Raw genomic sequence first — 8,938 nt, forward strand, 5'->3', positions numbered from 1 at the left:
GGAGCACTTTTGTAGGGATCCCAATTCGTTGGTCATTCAATGTGACGCCAAGAGTGACCGACTGAAAAGGAACGTCTCGGTTACATATGTAACCCTCGTTCCCTGAAGGAGGGAACGGAGACGTCACGTCCCGTCGTCATGGCTTCTGTACCACTGCACATTGGCCGGGTCATCAGCTCAGCTCCTCAGCGAAAACTTATACTCATGTGGTGATCAGTGGCAACTGGATGCAATAATCGCATGCCAATGTGCATTGGCTCTTTTAGTTTACACCAGGGTTCCTCAAATCTTGCCCTGGAGGGCCAATGCTCTGCAGAGTTTAGCTCCAACCCTGACCAAACTCATCTACCTGTGATTTTCTAATGATCCTAAAGACATTGGTTAGCATGCTCAGGTGTGTTTGATTAGGGTTAGAGCTAAACTCTGCAGGAAAGTGGATCTCGTGGGCCACTTTCCTGCAGAGTTTAGCTCTAATCCTAATCAAACACACCTGAGCATGCTAACCAATGTCTTTAGGACAGATTTGTCTTTTCCAGGGCAAGATTTGAGGATCCCTGGTTTACACTCAAAGTGGATTAGTTTCTCTAAGCGAGATCCCAATTTGTCGGTCATCCAACGTGATGTCTCTATTCCCCTTCTTCAGGAGAGCAAAATTCCCCAAAAATAACATTAATTTTTGTTTTTTGTATATTCAGGCCAAGCTCTAAAATACTTTATAGTAAAAATATTTTTTAAATATCCTTAATTCTTATCCAGTAAACTGGAAGAGTATTGTAGTCATTTGTTGAGTGGGATCCATGAATAAGACTAAGCTCCTAAAGCTTGCGTAATCATTAAATGTAACCATTTTAATTACACATTTTAGTTACTTTTAATTTCATTTACAGAAAATAGGAGTGCCCATAGTTTTGATAACAAGAGAACTACTGCAATGGACTTTCTTATTAAATTAAATTCAATTCAATTCAAGTTTGAACTTTCTCATATTATCTTCTATCAAATATTATTCAAAAAATACATGTACATCAAAATAAGATAAGTCCAAATCTACCCAACACCATCTCTTTCCTATAAACTGTCTCTATAATGGGGCTTGGGGAAAACAGAGGTTGGTATCTAGCAGAGATGTTTCCACTGCCTGGGCCATTACAGTGGACAAATAAAAATAGGGTTGTGTGTTTAGTGACAGTGCAAATGAGGCTGAAATGACAGACACACACTCAGCCGTGACCCACTGTCACGACACGGACCGGCCCAGATGCACAAAACAGACCTTCACACGCAGTAGCAGCACTTACACACTGAATCTAAATGTGGTTATGGATGGAATAACAGTTTAGTTGACCACGACAGAAAGAGTTTATGGCATTACGACAGGTATAAACTTGCTTTTGTAAGATTCAAAGCAAAGAAAAAAAAACATTCTAAATGACTGAGTGCCCACAAAAATGATCAAAGATTCAGATTGCCTTACCCTTGTAAGCCTACAAAAAAATAAATAGTCTGAATATCAAATACGGTGGTTTATTCTCTGGATAAATTTCACACGCACACTCATCCGTGACATATGGACCAGTGGCTATATATATATATATATACATACTTATAATAGTTTTACCTTCAGTAAAATATTAGTTCTATATTCAATCAATAAGGGGTTTTCAAATTTGTTCCTCCAGATGCACATTTCTATGTATTCATAACGTAATCAAATGTATGGCCTTTGCAGTGAGGACTGGTTAGTATGCATTCAGTCATATGCATTCACAAGCAGCATGTTCATTAGAATGAGTGATGGAGAGGAAGAGGAACAAAGTAAATTGCATCATTTAAAGGCCTGCATGCAACTTTTCCTAATTTCCCTATGTTATATAACTCAGAGTGTATGTGAAAATATAATGCATTAAAGGTATAATTCACCCAGAAAATAAAATATGATGTTTTTTGACTCTCAAAGCCATGATTGCCATTCATTTCCATTATATGACTGACAGACTCCAACAGTTTGAGTTAAAAATCTTCGTTGTGTTCTACTGAAGTATTTTTTTTAATTAGTGTAATTCAACATGTTTTACATTTTTATTATATGTGTATATATATATATATGTATGTGTGTGTGTGTGTGTGTGTGTGTGTGTGTGTGTGTGTGTGTGTGTGTGTGTGTGTGTGCGTGTGTGTGTGTGTGTGTGTGTATATATATATATATATATATATATATATATATATATGTATATATGTATATATATATATATATATATATATATATATATATATATATATATATATATATATATATATATATATATATATATATATATATATATATATATGTGTATATGTTCTTTCTTTGCACCCAAATATTGGGGGTAATAAAAGCCTTTTTTACATACTGTTGAATGAATAATTAGCCTATACATTAAAAGTTTTATTTAATTTTTAATTTCTTTGCATTGTCTGTGAATTTATATAAATGATGCTGACATATAATTTGACCAAAAGATAACATACTTTTTTATCTACATTGTTGTGCTTGGAACATTCCTATAATAGTAAAACTGGTCAACAAGTGCAGGCTTTTTATTTGTTTGTTTTGTTTTCTATTCTTTTTTTATTTTTTTTATTTTATTTTCTTTTGAAACAGGGTGTTGGGGAATGACAAATCAAATTAATTAAATAGCCAACTAGTTTTAATTATATCAGAGCCATGTAACATGATTTGCTAGTTGCCAGTCAGATGCGGGTGTTATTTGTGGGAGAGACATTGTTGCTCGAGAGAGAATCTGATTGGTAAAAATCTGTGTTCTGCAAGAGGAGTCATCAAAGATGTAAATCTTTAAAAATGCATGGCTAATTCTACAACAAGGTCACATTATGATCAAATAATATGGTCTGAATGTTTTGTCAATCTCTTTGGATAAAAGCATCTGCCAAAAACATATACTATGTATGTGTGTGTGTATGCATGTATGTATGTATGTATGTATTAGAGTCTCATGTGAGCTCTAAAAATGAATCTTTGATATGTTCAATGTGTGAAATATTAGTATTTAAAATAGCCTTGAGTCTGTTCGGATTTTCTGTCCATTTATACAGTATATTAGGTAATCTTAAGAAATCTCAAGATAACAGCTGTATTTTTCTTCAGAGAAATTTCCAGAGGATTCAGCAGAAACTTGTTTTTCTATTATGGCTTCTGAGCTTTTATCATCAGAGCTGTTGCACAGAGCAGAAACACTCTCAAGAATGTATCTCCAATCTTTCCATGAAAAGACTGCAAATAACTAAGTCAGACACCAAGAGATGCTCAAGCCTCTTACAGCTAGTTCAAGTACTCATCACTGTTTGAGATTCACTTGGAAAGATAATAATCTAATAAGCAAATATCTGTAACAAATTTACCTAGAAAAGCCCTGCAAATTCATTCTCTCAGAAAAGACCCCTAAAATTTAGTACATTCTCACTTTGATTACTTCCATTGCATTTGGCAATCCTGAGCTTTCATAGAAGTCACGTTACTCACATTATAAGACCTGGGCAAGCAGACAGTTCATTCAAATGGTGTTATGTTCTTCACATACTGTATAGGCCTACTACTTAATCTTCCATTCACTTCTATGAACACACAATACAGCCTCAAAATATCAGGATTCTACATATTGTTCACAAGAAAATCCTCTAACATTAGGTTTAAATAATCTCTTTGACTCCCTGGCCTAAGAAAAGACCCAGTTTTCAGACCTCAATTTATGTCATAGATTAAGCCTGGATATGGATTCAACTATAATTTGTCATCGAAAATATTTGAGTTGGATTTGCATCCTAATTACTGACCCATGGACACTGAAATATTAGGGTTTACAGTGTGCTTTTTCCAGTGAAAAAGTAATCTCATCTGAATCAGCAAAATATGCACAGATCAAGCACTGTTTACAAGCAAAAACAGTCCAAAACGGTTCTAAGCAAATATGTTTGTGGATTTTGATGTGCGAAGACAACAGGAGACTTTTTTTACTGGAGGATGTGTTGTTATGGATTATGGACTTACCTAGAAGTGACGTTTAATGTTAAACAATCTAAATTATGGATTTGTTTCTTACGAGCACACAGCTTTTCACTTAACATGACAATAATTGTAGACTGGAGTTGTGTAGATAACTCTGTTACACTTTATTTCGATAGTCCACTTTAGACATTCTACTGACTATAAGTAACTTTGTAGCTACATGTCAACTACATATCAACTAAATCTCAGAAATTTGGAACTACATGTCTACTAACTCTCAGAGTAGACTGTTAGGGTAAGTTTAGGGTTAGTTTTAGGGGTAGGTTTAGGCTTAGTATAAGTTGACAGTTAGTTGACAAAGAAAGTGTAAGAAGATATTAAGCAGTCAGTCTGCTAATACTCTACTAACTGCTAGTTGACATGTAGTTGCAAAGTTACTTACTGCTAGTAGAATGTCTAAAGTGGACTATCAAAATAAAGTGTTACCGATAACTCTTACTGATTACATTTTTATCATCTATTTAGACTCTCATTCTGACGGCACCCATTCACTGCAGAGGATCCACTGTTAAGCAAGTGATAAAATGTTACATTACTACAAATCTTTTCCAATAAAGGAACAAACTCATTTACATCTTGGATGGACTGTGTGCCAGTATATTTTCAGCTAATTTTCTTTTTACTATTCCTTTAAATAAATATGTAGCCCAATGTTGTGTGAAATGCATGATTTTCTAATTAAGTTTTTTAACCGACTGCTCCATTACGCATGAAAGTAAAATGAAGGCAATGGCTATCAAACACCAGAAAATAATAAATGACACCGTAAGAATTGTTTTAAGTATTACATTAAGGCAAAATCAAGCATCATTAAAAATTTTAAAACCTGTCCTCTGCACACAAATTTACATAATGTGGTCTGCACATTCCATACCTTCTGCACAGTGCCATTCAGCTATTTAAATTATATTTTTACACACACAATTATTAACTGTAGTGTCAGCAAAGTAAGTCTGACACCTGGAGAGCACTATCCATTAGCATCCATTCATCTCACTGGCAGTCTACCTGTGTGTTTGAGTTTATTTTAGTGAGTCAATGTGCCTATAAAAACAACTGATGTGCTGTTTCCACAGTCTCCAGATAATTAGCATTCAGTCCGTCAGCCCTAGCATGGAGCGCTACCTGGGAATTTCCGTCACTGTTTCGTCATCTGGTTTTCAGAATGGAGCTTACTGAATACTGCACAATACACTGTTAGACTTTGCCGCAATTTTACAGTAACTTACCACAAAAAAGCCCAGTAAAATACCATTTATATTATTTACGGTAAACTACTGTAATATGCACTGCATTGTGGGTATTTTGTATGAATTTTACAGTAACTTACTGTATATGGTAATTTACAGTACTTTACTGTTTACGCAAAAGCAGTAGTGCTACTGTAAATGAAGAAGACCGATTTCTATACATACAATTAAATTGTAATCACTGCCTTTGTCATTGTGTCCACAACTTGTATTTTAGGCCTATTAAAATGTCATATGATAATGTTTTATAGTTTTTTCTGTCTTGTTCTGCAGATGAAAATCATAAAATCATTCTCATTTCACACACTGGATGTTAATTTTAATAGTAGCATTTTCTCCAATAAAAAAAAAACTACAACAACAACAATAATGATAAACATAATAATAATAATAATAATAATAATAATAATAATAATAATAAACGGAGCATAAACAACAGGGTCCTCTCACCATTGGTGCTCCTATAGTAATAGTAATGGACAACTGGTTCCCATAGAGGCAAATTAGGCATTTTTTGTTTTATTTTTATGCCAGGTAAAAGAGCACAGGTGTGGTGATATTTAAATAGCAATAATAATAATAATTATAATAACTTTGCTTAAACCTCACAAATTTTAAATTGTTGCTCACGTGCAAAGCCCACGCAACAACCTGGCAGAATGTAAACTGATGTTTGTGTGACGTGTTGAGTGCGAGCAAAACTGACGTCTCTCAGAGTGGATCACTACCTAGACGCCAGCTGCGAGATTTTCTGAGGTAAGTACCTTTTACTTAACACATTTATTTTATAAGTTACTTTAACAACGTAAACCATTACCAATATCAATTAAATATAGCTAAATTTATGAAGAAAGTAAATAATACAATCTAATAGGCTATTACTAACAGGACAGTCTGAAGGAACTTTTAGTTTTCCTCAAAAACTGCCGCTTTCATATCCCATTATGTCATACAGTTAACTGACTGCCTTTTCCAGTTGGACCCAATGTAGTATTTACACAAACAATGGTTTTCCGTATTTTTTTACGACCAGTTATGGTATATTTTACTCGTCATTTAAATGAATGCCGTTAAATGTGTGACGTTAGGCTATTTAAAGTAACGTTGGCGCGAATTCTCAAACGCACTCTCTCGCAGTCTCTCTCCCACAGTCCACCGCAAGCAAGAGCACACACTCATATTGTTACTGAAATAATGTATTGACGCAATAGATTTGGCAAACGCTCCAGTGTATATTAGTGCTTATTTGTGTTCACTCTCTGGAGAATGGCAAATTAATCTTACAACGCGTTTTGCTGCGGTGAGCATCAATGTAGCCATTCACAGACATAACGTTAACGTTAGTTGTCTGGTCTCTTGAACGCAATGACCTATCAAATGTGTTCAAGTTAGTCAGAATCTACTCACTGCTCATAACGCCATTTTAATTCAGTTCCGAATTATGCAGGCTCGCGAATCCTCTCATCAACAAAGTCTAGACAAGATGTAAGAGGTTTTTTTGACCGACAGCCAACTGAATGCTGCAAACTGTCTGGTTCACCGTGCGATTCACTCTGCACGTGACAGAAATATGACATGTTAAAATAGTAACGCTTTTACAGCAATGTAAAGGCAGACCAATAGATTAACTGAAACATATTAATTGCAAAATATTTTAGATATTCTATGCTAATTATTGGTAAAACTGATATTCTTCTCCCTTTTTTCAGTGTTGATTGTCATCTGATTGTGTAAGTGATCCCAGATCTGTGATTTAACATGTTCATATAGTCATTAGCCAATAATCATTGACGAAAAATAATGTTTCTTCTTTTTCTCTTTTCCCTGTGTCAACAGGAGCTAACTACAGCCCAAAGGCTCTTTTAAGAGCCACAAGCACTGAGGATCTTTGGCTTTGTAAGTATATGTTTTGACTATCAGATGCATTACGTGATTAACATATTGTAATGCATAACTTGCAGGGCTTTACACTTACATTTCCTTTTAGGAGCACATTGGTCATTTTTTTATTTTTTTTATCTAACCTTAATAAAAATTAAATAAAAAATAAAGTAAAACCCTGCCCTCTATTTAATATTCAGTTTCACATGGAAATACTTCACAACACTGGAGAAAAGTTGTTTGCAACTTTCTGTTCACTGGGACTTTAATGAGGCTCTGAAGGGGCAAGAATGCATTTAAATTTATGATAACAATATGCTATGAGTTTAATGTTTTAAATGGAAGGTTTTTAATATAGAAATATTAAATGGTTTAATAAAAAATACTTTAAAAATTAAACTAAAACTGCCAGTAGGGGACGGCAAGTCATTGTCTTTGTCACTGAATGATTCATTCAGTCAGTTCATTCAAATGGCAGATTTATTCAGGAACAAAGCAAGCGACTTTTTGAATGGGTCATTGACTCACTAAATTTGTTTGAAAAGGCAGATTCATTCATAAACGAAACACCGCTGTGTAGTAGTGGGAAGTTTGGATCATTTTACTGACTCGGATATTTGAGTCTCGTTCAGCAAAATTAAACAATCTTTTTCGAGTCATTTCGTTCATTTCGGAATAATATAAATGAAATGGTTTGTTAAATATCCCAACACATCTAGAACTTACGAAAATGTTGATTACATTAGTAAAAAGAATACAAAATAAACTATAGGTTAATGCACCCAAAGCCAAATAATAAGAAACCAAAATGTTTTATTAATGATTAGTTGTTAGGTCTTAAGTTCAGTCTGACTCTGTTAGTTCACCTCACCTCCTGATCCGAGGCATTCTTTCCTTTGCAACTTCATATTTATCACGTTTGTTCTAGTTTGTTCAGTTGTCTGCTCGTCAGTGTCTGACTCTGATCTGTCTGCTGGCCTGTGCCATGTGTGAAACAGAAACGATTAGTTAATCTTTTCGAGTCTCGGGTTCAGGTCTGAGTCTTTCGTTCTTCCTCAGTCCCATAGAGGATATGCTGTCAATACCGGAAAGAGAAATGTTTCGTTCATATCTCGAGTCTTCGGGTTTGAGTCCTTCGTTTTTTTGTCACATGACCGCTGGTATCTCACATCACAACATTAGATTCGTATTATTGACTGCGTCTGACTGTATATTGTTTTATATTTAGGAATTAAAATACAAAATATTTGCAATAAACATTATCTGAAAAATAAAAGTTCCATCTATTTATCATTCAATATCTGAGAATCTTTTTTCTTTTTCTTTCAGCCAACCTCAACCAACGGTTGAGCAGGAGATGACATTGCCTACCACACCACAGGTGATCATGCTAGGTACGAGAAATAATTGTTGAGAATTCTATTACAAGAAACAATTTAGCTGAAGATGCCTTTGTTTTAGGGAGTAGTCTGCTGTTTGCAACCTACTGGATGGTCAGAATTGAGGGGAAGGTCTTCTATGAAGCTAACCAACTTCATAACTTTGCCAGTGCTTTCGCTGTCTTTTTCAGCTCCTTTTATGTGTTCAATCTGGAGTATCAGGAGCCAGCATCCACTACGCTGGAGACGGTACAGAGGTGAGTAATTCACCACAAAAAAACTTATGTTACTTATGGATTAGTTAACCCAAAATTAAAATTAATGTATATCATGTATTCACACCCCATGTCATTCCAAACCTGTAT

General features: G+C 34.7%; 1 long non-coding RNA gene across 1 annotated transcript; it reads left to right on the forward strand.

Annotated features, from left to right (window-relative positions):
* Window positions 1–5,940: 5,940 nt before the first annotated feature.
* On the forward strand, window positions 5,941–8,537 carry LOC113071869 (uncharacterized). Its single transcript, XR_003280255.1, has 4 exons — window positions 5,941–6,069; window positions 7,023–7,043; window positions 7,150–7,209; window positions 8,524–8,537. It is a non-coding gene; the product is annotated as an uncharacterized LOC113071869 (long non-coding RNA).
* The last annotated feature ends 401 nt before the right edge of the window (window positions 8,538–8,938 follow it).

Source organism: Carassius auratus, unplaced genomic scaffold, assembly GCF_003368295.1.
Source record: "Carassius auratus strain Wakin unplaced genomic scaffold, ASM336829v1 scaf_tig00008356, whole genome shotgun sequence".
NCBI lineage: Eukaryota > Metazoa > Chordata > Actinopteri > Cypriniformes > Cyprinidae > Carassius > Carassius auratus.